This window comes from Ailuropoda melanoleuca, chromosome 20, assembly GCF_002007445.2.
Source record: "Ailuropoda melanoleuca isolate Jingjing chromosome 20, ASM200744v2, whole genome shotgun sequence".
Lineage (NCBI taxonomy): Eukaryota > Metazoa > Chordata > Mammalia > Carnivora > Ursidae > Ailuropoda > Ailuropoda melanoleuca.
Window position 1 is genome coordinate 18,130,567 of NC_048237.1, and position 15,016 is coordinate 18,145,582.

The 15,016-nt window shown below is 42.2% G+C and overlaps 1 protein-coding gene across 4 annotated transcripts in view; it reads left to right on the plus strand.

Annotated features, from left to right (window-relative positions):
• Positions 1–5,366: 5,366 nt before the first annotated feature.
• LRFN5 (leucine rich repeat and fibronectin type III domain containing 5) overlaps positions 5,367–15,016 on the plus strand; it is a 231,304-nt gene continuing 221,654 nt past the window's right edge. For 2 of the 4 annotated variants that reach the window (XM_034648566.1, XM_034648569.1), the window contains exon 1: positions 7,255–8,309. The gene's annotated coding sequence lies outside the window, so the exon portion shown is untranslated. Of the gene's footprint in view, positions 5,441–7,254; positions 8,310–15,016 lie in introns of those variants that run through there. The other 2 variants (XM_034648568.1, XM_034648567.1) reach the window with 2 other exon arrangements.

Consider the following 15,016-nt stretch of genomic DNA (forward strand, 5'->3'; position numbering starts at 1 on the left):
TTCTTAATTTTTATAATGGCCAAGAGACTATACATATATAGACCATGTAACTAGTCTGAGCCAGGGTAAAGCTACATAAATTGAAGCTTCTTTGATTATATTCTAGCAAGAGTACTTCTCATAAAGGGGAAGGTATTTAAGGAACTAGTTCTAAACTTTTAAAATACATTTTGAGGCTGAATAGTGTCTGAAGAGAGCAACTTGAGTATTCAAGATTTTGCACAACAATATGTCACAAAGATTACAGAATATTTAATATGAAGGAAAATAAAAATATTAGTAAAAGGTTTTAGGCATCTTCCTGAGGGTTTTTAATCTTACTTTTATGAAAAAAAATTATTGATTAAAAATACATTATTTTGAGAAACTAGATAATTTATAATATTTCAGTAAAATTAGTTATTCATTACATAATTTAAAATAGACTGACAAAGAATGGAAGTGATATGTATGGAGTACTTGCTTTTCCTAGTTTATACCAGCAAATCATTACAACCTCTTAACCAACTCCAAATATGAGTATTTTTTATCTTACACACAGTAGAGATTCAGGCTAGAGGTAAACCATTTCCACAAGTAATACAGTAAATTTCAGAACCAAGATTTTAATCCAGATGTATTATATTCCAACACTTTACTGAATATGCTGTGTTGTACCTTGTACTTTGTTAAAAGATTGTGTCTGGATATTTCACAGGCTACCTCTCAAGAAAATTTGAATAAATATGAAAAACAAACTAGAAACTAACAGCAATAAAGAAACTATCATTGGAATCAATGGAGGTGGCTTCCAGAGGTCTGACAAAGATTTGGGCTTAATAGCAAATTGTAGTTATGAAATAAGGCAAGGTCATGTTGTAATGACCTCTTGTTGGTCTATAAACTGCATTAGATGGTAAGCACTATTGTGGGGACAGAGACCAAGAGAAATTATGGTTATTCTTCTCTCCCCAGGGGCTAGCGCTGGACACTGGCTAAAACAATGAAATGAATAGCACTGCAAGCAGAGAAAGGCCATTATAGGGAAACAAAATTTGATGGTAAACAATCACAAAAGGATTTGCTTTCATTACACAAATCACTGGCGCTATAGCTGAGAAATAAATCCAAGGAACTTTACCACCAACCTAGCTAAGAAAGCGGAGTCAGTGAAAGGACCCGAATGACTAGGAGATACAACATGAGTAGACTAATGACAAGAAACTCTTGTTTCCTCAAGAGACCATAATTAAAGGAGAAGCGAACTGGTGAAGAGATTAGGAGGAAATTACCTAATCATGCTTTCGGATTTTATGTTAACAAATAATTGTTCTAAAAAATGTATCTCTTTTCATGTAGATAAAACTTATCCAACATTATGTATCTTAATGAAAATGCATTTTTCAGAAAACAAATAGAAAATAGTTCTTAACTCTAAATCTGTGGCGGCTTGTAAGAAAGCCAAACCCTGTGGTTTCAACCAGATGAGTGTGGCACATTACTGCCGACTTGCGGCCACCTGACTGAAGTTCGGGGGCAGATTTTGGAGAAAAATAAACATTAGAAAACAGACTGTAAAAAACGAAAGCGTAAAAGCAAAAGCTTTCTTATAGAGTTTATTCTCAGGTTTTTTTAGAACTGAGGGTAATATATGCAGTTTGAAGAAGTGAAGTCCACAGACTTTCAACAACTATCACCTCCATCTTATATTACTTGGAGTACACACCATACTCACAAATCTCGTCATAGGAACAGCAATGAGACCCTTTAAGATAATTTGTTTTTAAGATAATTACATGATGACTGGCTCCATTCTACAACAGAGTGTCAAGATCAGGTAGTGGGGCCCCTGGCTGGCTCAGTGGGTACAGCATTCCATTCTTGATCTCAAGGGTCATGAGTTCAAGACTCACACTGGGCATAGAGCTTACAAGAAAGAAAGAAAGAAAAAAGGAAAGAAAGAAAGATCGATCAAGTGGAAATGTTCTTGGATATATAAATGTCAAACATTCAAAATGTCTGTTCCAAGGTTAAAAACCAGGTTCACAGCATTTTCAAAAATACATAAAAAATAAAATAGAAAAAAAAAGTACCATACTTAATGTTAAATTCTGTATGCAAATTTAAGAATGACTTTAGTGCCTCTGCATCGTGGATATGTAACACACTTTGCAGAAATTCTACTTTTTAGGAATCAAGTTGGCTTCATATTTCTGAAGTGGGTAAACAAATAGTCACCGACACTTTAGTTTGAATTAGCATGATTTGAATGTTTTCTTAAGAATTTAATTAGAGCCAAGAGGTTTTGACAAGAGGAAAATAATTCACATTATTGTACCATTCTTCTCTGGATTAGATATTTCTAGATAGTATGTTGTGCTTTGGGGCTTCTGGGTAACTAAATGGAAGCACCAGACAACAGGGAATTGATACCAGACATAACCAAATAAAGGAAGAAAAACAGATGGATGGATATTACAGACAATATCTATGTCTTGCTTGCAATAGTGCCTAAGAATTACCTTGTTTCTCCAGCAATGCTCATCTCTGAAATAACCCCTTCTCCTTGAATTCTCTCCAAAAGTTCTTGCCTATGACACAATATTTAAAAATCATTACACTTGTGTTTTAATAATTAAGTTTCAATAAAGGCTTTCCTTAGTAAAAAAAAAAATGGCCACTTTCATCTAATAATTTATTGGGGTCTTAGTGTTAGTTCCAGCTTTCATGAGGTAGATCTTAATCACATAATACACCATTATCATCATCCATTAAGGTTAAAAAGACAACAAAGAAACAGAAAGAAAAAAATTACATGCATGCTTTACACAAGTAAAATATCATAAAACAATAAAGAATTTGTATTTAAAAATTAAGGGAAATATCTTTTGTATCTAGTAAGAATGTTAAATAGTTAATAAATTTGAGTTTTTTTGGAAGAACCAAAATAAATACATGAGAAATATGTTCACTTAAAAAGAAATATGCTAGGTCTTCAACTCTGTTTAGAGTTCAGTTGATTTTTTTTTAGTAAGATCTGATTGCCACCACAATTTGTACCTTAGAACTTTACAGGCACATAGAACATCAGAAACATGTTTCTTAGATAACGAAATCTCTTTTTATATTTCAAAATTATGTAGGGCATAAATAAGACAGCTATTTTTTTTTAAATCTTGATGTTTGGATTTCACTTATTTTGACTAATTTTTTAAGGTTATTACTTCATTTCAGAAACTTGTCTTTCCCTACTGTTTCTTCATATCATTTTCCAGTCTTTGACAGAGAACTTTATATTAGTAAAGAGAATCAAAAGCTCTTCACAACAGTGATTTATCACCCAGAAAATGTGGAAATAATTTCACCTTAAATAAGATTTTAGAAGTGTACATCAACAAAAAATGAACTGAAAAGACAATTTATCACACATGTCAATCCGCACGTGTGATAAATGCATGCGAAGTAAGAAAATTCATGGTGTAAGCAAACTAGCTGTTAACAACAAATTTAGAGTAAATTATGCCTTTCTCACTGGCTTAGAAGAGACTCAACTGCCAAATAATAATATAACTAGAAACCTAGGTTAACTTTTAGTTATTATTATTTTAACTGAAAAACATTCACATTTCTATTTGCTGTCTGAAATTGGCAAAACACAACTTTTTCAATTACTGGATTATTCTGGGAAAACAGTCCAACATTTACAACCATGATAGTTAGAAAAACAATGTGCGAGAGAGAAACTTGACATAATTTTAAAAGTGATTTGGCATAAACATTGAATTTGGAGATAAATTAAGAAAGCCAGATATATTGAGAAAAATAAAAACTAAATTATTTATTGAAATACGTTTTAGTTCTTTTTAGATACCAATGCATAAATGGACTCTGTTCTACGAGGAATTTGCTTGGACTCTTCAAAGTTTACCAATTACACAGCTGGTTAGTGCCAACAACAACCACATAGGCAAACCAGGAATTGCTATCTATCTTCCTTTCAGAGGCTGTTTCTCCTTTGAAGGAAATAAAAATAAAAACTACCCTTTGTTGACTTTGAGATCCTTTGGGAAAGAGGATCCTAGCCTCTCCTTTAAGTCTTGCCACCTTCTACTGAGAACCACGTAAAACAAAGCTCTCTTCTTCTTCTCCATTGGCAAACTCTAATCTTTCATAGGATGGAAGGGAACAAACACTGCACGTGGACAGTGAGTTACAAGGCTTTATCAGTGAGTGCTTCCTTGAAATAACATAAAACTGGAAAAGTAGAAGAAAGCACTTTCAAATATAATGCATAATGGTGCAGTAAGGCTAAACTAAATGAAGAGGGGATGTTTTTAGGAGCTTGGTAGGGCTTACAACATAGAGAATACTTAGAAGTTATACACTGTAACTCTTCCACATTAAGGAAACGTTGATCTCATCTTTTTGTGCAAACACACACACACACACACACCCTTTTCTTAAAAGCACTCACTCATATATTTGAACTTTGCCCTGTTCTCAATTCTAGACTTCCTTCAGCTGGTTAAGTATACCCCCTCCTCACCTCCGTCTGGGCACTAGAAAAAGGAAAGAAAGAAGAAAGAGGGGGAAAAAAAAAAAAGAAAAAGGAAAGTTTTTTAGTCCAGCCAGTCTTTGGATTTCTCATTCAATATCTCTCTATAATTTAGTCCCCAGGAAGAACTGCAAACCTTTACTTCCCGGACTTCAGCGGTTCCTATCAGCTCAGCAGGAAAGGGTGGCAAGTGGGACAATCCTGAAGGAAAAAGGAGTCACCCCCGCGTCCTAAAGTATTTGGAAGTGCTCGCTCACAGCTGCTTCTAGTTGGTACCGGTGCAACTCTCCGCCCTCCAGTGAAGTCCCAGAAGTGGCCAAGTTTAGCGAAACCGAGATGGCAGCACTCTCTCTCCCTGTTCCTCGGGGAGTCCCTGGCCTCAGTTCGCCGCAGGTTCTTGCCGTAGACTTTTCGGAAACTGAATTCTTACGCTTCGGAGGACAAAAAGCCACAGGGGAAGCACTGGCGGTTTTAGTGGAGACTCGCCTGGACTGTAGCGGTGTCCCTTTGGTTTATTTTGTGAGGTCTCGCCGCACAGCCCTCTGCTGTGTGAGTCGGACGCTCCAGCTCTGGAACTCCCGCCGTGCGGCGCCGCGCGGGCTCCGCGGTCCTCCTCCCCCCACCCGGAGTCCCGGACCCCGCGCCGCCGGCAGATCTAGAGGAAGGAGGCACAGCAGGAACTGCAGCCGAAGAGCTGCGCTCCTTCGGAACAAAGCAGCGACGCGGGTAGCGCGGATTCTTAAACCTCGGATTGGACTTGGAGCCCGGGGGGCGTAGAGCGAGAGCAGAGCAGAGGAAGGAGATGAGAGCGGTTTCCACCTCAAGCACTTCACGCCCTCGGCTTCCTTCCCCAAAGAGGCGGCTGTGTGGTCCTGCTTAGGCGTGGGTGCACGTGTACGCGCTTGGGTGAGCTCAGTGGGTGTGCTCCAGTGTGAGTGCGTTTGTGCATCCGCAGGGCGACTCTAAAGCCTGGGAGAGCAATATTGGTAGCAAAGTTCGAGAGCGCCCATCCAGAGGGGGCCACTAACACGTGGCTTTTCCAAGTAGCCCAGAAGAGGCCCTTATTAGCCAGCTTCCCTCTGCCACCTGAAACTCTACCCTTCTCTTTGGGTTCTGACTGGTGTCGGGGCCAGCGAGGTCTGAGCTAAAAGAGAAGGTGTCCCCTGGGGCAGAAGACCCAGTGCTGGAGAACCCGTCAAAGAGAAGTGAAAGGGCTTCCTGGTTCCGGTAGAAAGGATCAGCGTGATTTCACTGGGGTTCCCTGAAGGAAGCTTTTTCCAGATTGGAGGGAGTGAGGGTAGGGTCCAGGAGAGAAACTCCAGGACTTGTGGCAGAGTCAGGAGAAATGCCGGCCCTTCGACCCCTATCCGCCAGGGCCCAGTCTAGCGTTCTCCCCACCACCCTTCTCTTTGCTCCTTCATATCTGATCTCTTTCCCGCTGACCTTAGTGGTCAGGCCCGGCTGATGTCGACTACTGGGCTTGCTTTCTGCCCTTGACATACTAAAATGTGACCAGCTCAGCGCTTGTAATGTCTAAGGCTGAGCTGAGTTGATTCTCAAATATAAACGTTCTTTTCAGCTTCTCCAATCTGATTAGTAAGAGAACCACTACCTACTACTACTAAGGGGACCCTGGATGAGGCCAGTCGCAGGTGACAGAGACCTCAAGTCAGCAGCCTTCCGTCTCAGATTTTCCTGGAGGTTATAGCTAATGACTTTCCCCAGCACTGTTAGCAGTCGCAGCTTGACCGGGTGACACTCCTTTATCCCGGTAACCGTGGGGGCAGTGGGTGCTCCGCAAGTTTCCCTTTTACCAGAGGCTGGGGAAGCCCCTAGAAGTTCGCCTTTATCTCCAGATTTTCCGCCTTCTCCCCTCCCCCTCCCTGCAACGCCCCCGCGCCTCCCCTGCCTGGGGATTTGCAGGCACCTCGTGGACCCTCTCCTCTAGCCCGGGGTAAATCAGTCCAGAGCACTCCCGGTTCGGAGGCGTGAGGGCAGAGGGAGGCGCGGTGGCCCCGGAGAGGGTCTCTCTCGCCTGACTCAGTCTGGGAGGCGCGGTGGTTCCCGTCATTGCGGCGAGGGCCGGGCCCTCGGCCGCGCGCCCGCCGCCACCGCCGCCGCGGCCGCCTCCATGCTGCAGCGCCGGACGCAGTTCTTCCCCGCCTGGCTGCTGCCGTTGCCCGAACAGGCTGCCGCGGGGAGCCGGGGACCGGGGCCCGCCCTGGGCGCAGCCTGGGACCTGGGCTGCTAGCCGCAAGCCTGAGCTGCGGACTCGCCCCCGCGCGGCGGGCAGCTAGCGGGGCGCTGTGTGCAGCAGCGCGTAGGGAGTCGGCCAGCGTGTGCAGAGCGGCCCGAACTGAGGAGTGTGTGTGTGCGTGCGTGCGCCCGCGCGCGTGTGTGCGTGTGTTTGCGCGTGTTTTTCCTTTTCCCTAGAGGATGTGAATGGCTTCGCAGCTGGCTGCTCCCTTAGGATTCTTGACTGTGGAGTCTGGGCTGTGAGCACAACCCACCCATATAATCCATTTTGCACGGTCGGTTTATATCAAGAGAAAAAAGCGCAACCGGACGGGGGTGGGGCCGACCAAGAAAACCTTCTGGAAATACACACACACATTCGCAAGAGAGAGGAAGACTGAGAGACCTGAGGAGATTTCCATAACCTTCCTGCCGACCCTTCTGTTTTACGAAAAGATTCTGGATCTTNCTTTTTTTTTTTTTTTTTTTTTGTAAGCCGCTCTCCAGCTAGCTGTCTGTGTGTGTGTGTGTGTGCGCGCGCGCGCGCCACTCTGATGCATTTGACTGTCTTTTATCCAACTGCCCAGAAGCAAATGTTGTTAACTCGTCGGTCCCCCCTCGATGCCCAGATTCTCGAAGAGTGGGGAGAACGCCCAGACCTATTTTCCTGGCTGGATTCGGAACCGCTGCCTGGCTGTGGACCCATGTGTGTGGATCGCTTTACCCAGAGGCTTGGAAAGCTCCAGTATTAACTTGCTTCCAGGTACTTCGCAAGGTCACCAGAGTGTCTTGTAGCCGTCTTGTTTCCGTGCATCTAGACCTTTCTGTCTTGGCCAGAAGGATATTTATGTTTCGGTCCACATCATCTGAAGGCAAAAGTTCAGCCCTTCGCGCTGGTTTCTGTACAAACAAGGTAACAAGGATTGCTTTTCAAACTGCTTAACAAAATCCCCGACTCTTCCTCAGCCCTTTCCCGGCTCTCTCCTCCCCACCAAAATGTCACCAGCTCTTGAATTACGTGGATTTGGGTTGGAGGAGAACTTGAAGGAAACGTGATCAAAAGGCGATGCCAAACCACTCTCTTTTCTGCCTGTGGTCCTGTGGGCATCAAAGCCGATCGTGAGAAGGACCAGTCCCTCCTTGTTTCTCCCTCCCCGTGCTGTGCTAGATGTGCGTGTGCAAGAGTGAATGCGAGTGCGCGCGCGCCGGTGTGCGAGTGTGTGAGTGTATGTGTGTTTGAGTGTGTCTGTGTGCGTGCGCGGCCGCCCTGCCTCTGCCCGCTCCCCGGGCGCAGAAACGCGGGTTTCATGGGGCGATCGCCGCGGATCCCCCACCCAGCGCGACCTGCGGGCAGCGGCGGCAGTGGCAGGAGCCGCCTTTCGGACTCCCTAGGATGCGGGTGCTGAGCTATGGCAAAGGGCAGCGAAGTGACGAGCGAGACCTGCGTACGACTGTGAAAGCCACCTGGAGCCACCTTGCCGGGATTGTACCTGCGGGCAGAAAGTCCTCCTACGACCGTCTTTTCCTCTAGAGGCACCAGGTAACAAGCAAACGACTACCCGCCTCACCCAGTTTCCTTCTGGTCTTGTTTCTAGTGTCTTATCTGCATTGCAGGCTACTTTACTTATTAATGTTTGGAAAATCATTAGGAAGGGCTGGCTATCCAAGGGCGCTCTGTGATATTGTAATAAAATTTCTAGTAGGTGGGATATAAATCTATACCTGAGCACTTAATCTAGCAGTGGAGGCTAAGGGAATATGGATATGCTCCACCCTAAGGGATGATATTGGAAAGCTAGGCATGTTGAACCTGTCTAAAGATGCCAGAGATTAAAAATTCCAGGTTTCCTTCAGGCTATGGTTGCCACGGACCATTTGGTATCCAACCCTCCCCAGACTGTGGAGTGCAAGAGGGTGTTTGGTTTCCACCCATCATTTCAGGCAAGGATCGTTTTGACCCTTCTCTACCTCTGGTGCCAGGTTGTTTTCCTTTCCTTATTGTGGAGGAGCTTGCCAGATCCTTTAGTAGTTGTAAATTACGCATCTGGAGACTTTAATCTGAAATGGAGTTTTCTTGGAACTTGCTTTGCATGAAAGGGAATTCATTGTCACCGGCGTGTGGGCTGAGATATGGTATTTAAGTGCGAGCGTTTGCTTAGATATGGCAAAATAGATCCATGAAATAAGTCATTTTTATATCGGGAGGAGCAAGGCTAAAACCATAACCACCACCCCAATACCATCCCCAGCTATATTGTCTCTGTTGTGGAGCTTTTGTGCGCGTGGTTTGTTTGGTTGGTTTTGGTTTGCTTGTTTCTGTATAATATGTATTTTGGAAATTCTTGCCAGTGCACTGATTTACAAGGAATAGGGTGGATTTGCGACTGCCTAATTAACATATTGGGTCTGATACGTTAAAACGGAGATTCCCATGGCTGGCAGAGTCAGAACAAATTTAGCCAACTTCCAAAGACCCTTATCCTTGCACCTTATTTCTCTCATTTCCTTTTCCCATCACTTCTGTGTCCCCCTGCAGAAATTTCACTCCTTTCTCGAGAGCATTCGGATTAACAAGATAAAGCACTTGCAAAGTAGTCTCATCAATGTTTTATTCCATAGTGAAGGTGGTCTGAATAATTCAGCTAAGGAGTGCTCGTTTGTGTCCTGCCTTGGGTAGCTGCCTGCTGGGTGCACCCAGCGGAGGGTTTGGCCCGGCCGAGCGCAAGGCGCCCTGTTCTTGGAGGCAGCGACTGGAGATGCGCTGAAGGTTTCTCTTTGCTCAAGCCGCTTAGAAAGTGTCGGGGCGCTGCCTCTTTTTCTCTGCTCGCTGCGTTTCTATAGATATCCATATGATGGCATTTGCAGACTACAAGCTGGCCACTAGCTAGCTGCTCTCGCTGTTCCTGCGCGTTGAGGTCCCTGACTCCTCCGGAGTCTGGGCTCGGCTGCTGCTGCAGCCCTCGCAGGCTGGTGGTGCTACAAGGCCGTATATGCAGCGGGCTTGGGGGCTGGGCTCCGCCACTGCAGCTGCCAGACCCTCGTCGACACTTTTTGGGGAGGGGCGGGAGAGCTCAGCAGGCCCCCTGGCAGACAGTAGGCGCATCATGGCTGAGGTGGCGGCCTGGATGTGAGAGGAAGGAGGTGGAGAGAGACGCGTGGAGGGCAGTGAGGTCCTGCCTGACTTCCTGCGCCTGCAATCCTCCACCCCCTTGTAAATGAATATTCAAGAACATAGAAGGGAAGCTGGCTGCAAAAACGCCTTGATACTCAACTATTGCATGATTTCTCAGGATTCAAAACCGGAAACTGTGTTTTTCCTAGATTTCCATTTTTTCCTTTCTTTTTTCTCCGTTCTTGCTCTCCTGGATTTAATTAGGTCATTTATACTCCTGTTTCATCTCCAGTTGGAATACCAGGAGAAGACGACTCCTCCCCCCACCCGGTCCCCAATAAACATGAAGGCGATGAGGGCCTTTCTTCAGATAGATACGCTCTGCAAGTTCCAGCTCTAGGGGAGAACCAAGGAAGGATACTGAGGGTGACTCGACTTGAACAGAAAAGCAGGTCCACACTCTACTCTTTGTAGACTCAGAAAGAAAAGGGTACTGCCTGAATAAAACCCAAAAATTAGTAGGAATTTGGGAGGAATTAGGTGAGGGTTTTTCTTTTCTTTTATCTTCTTTTTAAGTTAATGTATTTGGATTTTCCCCAACACTCAGCAAATCCTGGTCAGAAAATTGATTGGCGGGTATTAACAATCTCACCAAGACATGTCTTTGTCCCCCAGATTTCTCCAAAATATTATTACAACAGAAACTATACATACTCATATTATTTGTTGGCAAATAAGGCATACCTCTTTAGAGGGTACCCAAGAAAGAAGGAACGCTGGTGCGGAATATAAGTACCTGGGAAAATAATGGGCTTTCTCCATCTCCCTCCTCATTTCACTTCTCTCTGGCCTTTTCACTCTTCTGCAGGTTAAGTCCTGTCTTTGTGCCTCATCCTGAGGCAAATGCATTAACTGACTGTTGAGTGCTTGGGAGCCTAACATAGACTATGGTGTGATTCATGTGTTAAAACACCATTGGTTTGTACAGAATGGAGTTAGGTGGAATGTCAAAACCAAATAGGCCTCCTTGCACAGAGCTTCATATATAGAAGTTACTTAAAAATGGAGATTTCTGTCACCCTTCCCTTCTCCCTTGTTGGAGTGAGAGAGGTACACACCAGGTAGTTTGAAGATCTGAGTCCACTGACCTTGTACTGAGACGGAGCTGGCTTGTCTCACTAATGGGTTAAGACTGTCAGGTGTTAATAGGAAATTTCCCAGCAAAATGTTCCTTTTTTTTTAGGCTCTCTTACACTTACCAGCAAGAGGGGCAGAACAATAGGGCAGTCAGGACACCCATGGTAACTGCTGTGAGCCTATAGGCAGGTGGGAAGAACTTGCCACTTGACTCCTGTCCCCCCAGATCTTTTAGTCACTTTTTCCTTTTCTGTTTTCAAGAGGAGAATGACCTTGAGCAACACCAGTCCTCTGTGCTTCACACACCTCTTTTCCTCTTCAAACATGTGATGTGTATACAAATGCACATACACACACATGCCTGTATACTTCAATTTTGAAATATGAGATTCCTGTGCTTGAGTGATTGGGAGGGGTTTATTAAGATATGTCTTTGACTTATACCAGCCAGGGTGATTTTTTTCCCTTTTTTTTTCTCATCAGGGGATAGCAAGAACTATGGTCACTTGAAGGAAAATTGTCCAACCTTTATCCCCTCTTCCATCATTTTTGTCTCCTCTGTCATTAAATGCATTCTTGGTGTTAAAGCAGGGTCTGGTTATGGCATTGGTGTTTAAGTGACCATCATATGTTATATCTGCTTTTCATCTTTTCCTGAATGACTATCAGTTCCCTTTTGTTTATTTAAACCAGGGTTCTCTTTCCTCTTGCTGCTTGAAGCACTTAAGGCTTGGTAGTTTTGCTGAGTTTTCTAGCTGGTGAAATTAGGGTCTTGCTTTCTGCTGATACTATTGCTGTGTTTTGTGGTTGGGATGAGATGCTTTCAGATATCTAGCAATGTCCCTGCCTCTACATAAAACTACCATGTAATAAGCTCTATATCAAATCTATTCAGTTATTTTAAGAAAAAATCACAATGAATAAGATTGCTCATAAATATGTACCAATGTTGAGGTTGGAGGAAGACTACTTAAAACTTTCTAGTGGCTTAAATGTCTAACCTATTAACTCATCCCAGTGATTGTTATTTTATATTTACTTAGAAAAGTAACATATTGGCATTACTTTCAGAGTTTTGTGTACAGGTAATCAGTTCTAACTTTTATGTTTTATTGAAGAATAAATATGTGAATTTAGGCCTTTAAATAAATAGGATATATCACTAACAGGTAATTTTGCTACGTCATTCCACTGACACACATGTGCATAGCTCCGCCTTGTTAATAAACCCTGAAAGTGAGACTACTTATTATATTTCTACAGCCCACATTTTTATTCCTGTGGCATCCTTCCATCAGTGAAGACTATTTAAAACCTAAGGCAGTAATAATTTGTCCATTACATGGTGTGTGCATGGTGAAATTAAGAAGAATTATGTTTATCAGTATTGAAGCTATTCTGGATAGAAGCGAACCATTTTTGTTATACCCTATCAACATAAATTGTATGTTATTACGAAAACTCCAGTTTCATATAACAAGAGATAGAAATATAAGAATTTAATTCAGAGATAGTTAATACCATTCTAAACTTCTTCATCATAGTATTCTGATAGATACTGTTCTGACAGAATGCTTTTTACTGAACTATGACATAATACTAATTATGAAGATGGTTAACAAGTGANGAGATAGAAATATAAGAATTTAATTCAGAGATAGTTAATACCATTCTAAACTTCTTCATTATAGTATTCTGATAGATACTGATACTGTTCTGACAGAATGCTTTTTACTGAACTATGACATAATACTAATTATGAAGATGGTTAACAAGTGATAGAAAATTATAATGGAATTACATGGTTATATAAATGCACTATCATCTTGCTGATACCCAGTAAACCACATGAAAGGGCTTTATTACTAAACTATGAGCTATATCAGTCAGGTTCCTCAGAAATTGGCTTTGTGGCCTATGTTTATTAAGTTATGACCTTGGTCACTTTGGAAGAAAATGTGAATTGATTAATTTTAGTCTTTCTAGATAATATATATCTTTTTATAAAAGAAATCTATCTAACCGTAGAGCTCATGCTCTTCTTTTCTTTGTGGGAGCGTGTGTGTAATTCATTGCTTTAAAAAGCCTTCCAAAGAAAGATTTGAATTTGATGTTATGAAGAACAATTGCAGAATTACCATTGGATATTGAATCGATTCTAGATTTTATAGCAGAAAGAGTCTAGAAAAGAAGTAATAAGGTAAACATATAAAGTTGTAGGGTCTTTTTTTTCCCCCAACACTGGAAGCAGTTTCTGAATTCTTGGAAAAAGACAGAAAGGAAACGCTAATTAGCTCAATATATACTCAGTTAGAACTAGTGTATTTAATCAGAGATAGAAGCCAAAACAGAGTTGTTTATATTACTCTATTTTTACTTTGCCCTGTGCAGCTCTTTTGAGGAAATACTAAAGGACCTGAAGGGTGCATATCAGTAGCTCCCTGCCTTCCATTCCCCATGGTGACTCCCCCTTTCCTGTCTTGAAGTAGGTTTTTCATGAATCTTAGTGGTGTTGCTTCCAAAGTTATAGGATATTTGCATTAAAGTGATTTATTTGTGGGAACATATCAGCTCTGTTATGAAGACTTTCTCTTCTTTGGAAATATAGGCTGTGGTATTTTCTTAGTCATTATCTTTTTTTGTTATTTTTTCAATGGTATTAAAATTGGGTTGTTAAAAGATTTATGTGGATTGATTAGTGTTAAGGCATTTTTATAACAACATGAACATGCATATGATTTACATGGTGATATCGAACATTGCATAGAGTAGTACATATGCTTTTTTCTACATGGATACTGTTATGTCACTACTATTCACAGATATTTAATTTCAAGTGCCTCATTTATTAGAAATGTGCCTAACTTTATATTGAAATTTAGGGGTTATTTATAGCAATTATGTAGGATTTTGCCATGTATTGACTGTTCAAATGTCAGGAACTTCAACAACCTATAACTAGACATTGAATCCTGACCTCAAGGAACTTATTTTCTTAGTAACAGGAAGGATGTAAACAAATACATAAGCTTGAAAGTAACTGGCATTTTTTATTCTGTTTTGATATTTTTTGCTTTGTATTAAAAGAGAAGAGGACATTTGGAAGTTGTTACTGTGTTTTATGGGGGTTGGTATTGTGCACTAGTTAGAAGCATGAACTTTGGGATTTCACAAACCTATGTCTTAGGCTTACGTAACCTTGAGCAAGTCTTGTAACCTTTCTGAGCCTTGGCGTCCTCACCTATAAGATGAAGCTAATAATAAAAGACACTTACCTGCTGTCATTACCATCATCTTTGCCATCATCATTAGCTATCACAAGGGTAAAAAGAGAAAACTAAAGGGGTAGTAACTGGATGATGTCAAAGCTTATGCCTGGGTTCCTAGATCATCAGGGCTCCAGGGAATGCTAAAGCCCATTCAAACCAAGGACCACACAGTCCACTGTCTTCAGAGACCAAGCAGATGTAAATCTTAAACCCAGGAAATTTGGCTAGGTTTAAGAAATTATAGGTTGAAGGATCTCTGGTACACTGGTGAATGCATGATTTACCCAAGACATTCAAATTTAAATTCATTTTACCCTCTGATGGGTCTGGCATCATAAAACTTCTGGGTTATTCTGACATCTTTTCAAATTTAAATTTTATCTAAAGCATCCCTGCCAAGTGGTCATCTTGACTAAGCTTGAGTACCTTCAGTGATTCTAAAATCACTCCAACTCAACTGGATTATTCCATTTTGTATAGGCATATTATCAAATATATTTTTTGAGTTGAGCCAAACATCTGACAACCTTGGCTTCTAATTAATTTTAATATGGGAGGCGGGGCACACAATAAGTCTAGTTCCCAATGACAGTACCTCAAATATTTAAACTGAGTTACTTGAGATCCCCAAACCATGATTGCTTTGCTTATGATTAAACATAATTTGACCTGGGAGCCTGGATGGCTCAGTTGGTTAAGCATCTGCCTTTGGCTCAGGTCATGACCTGA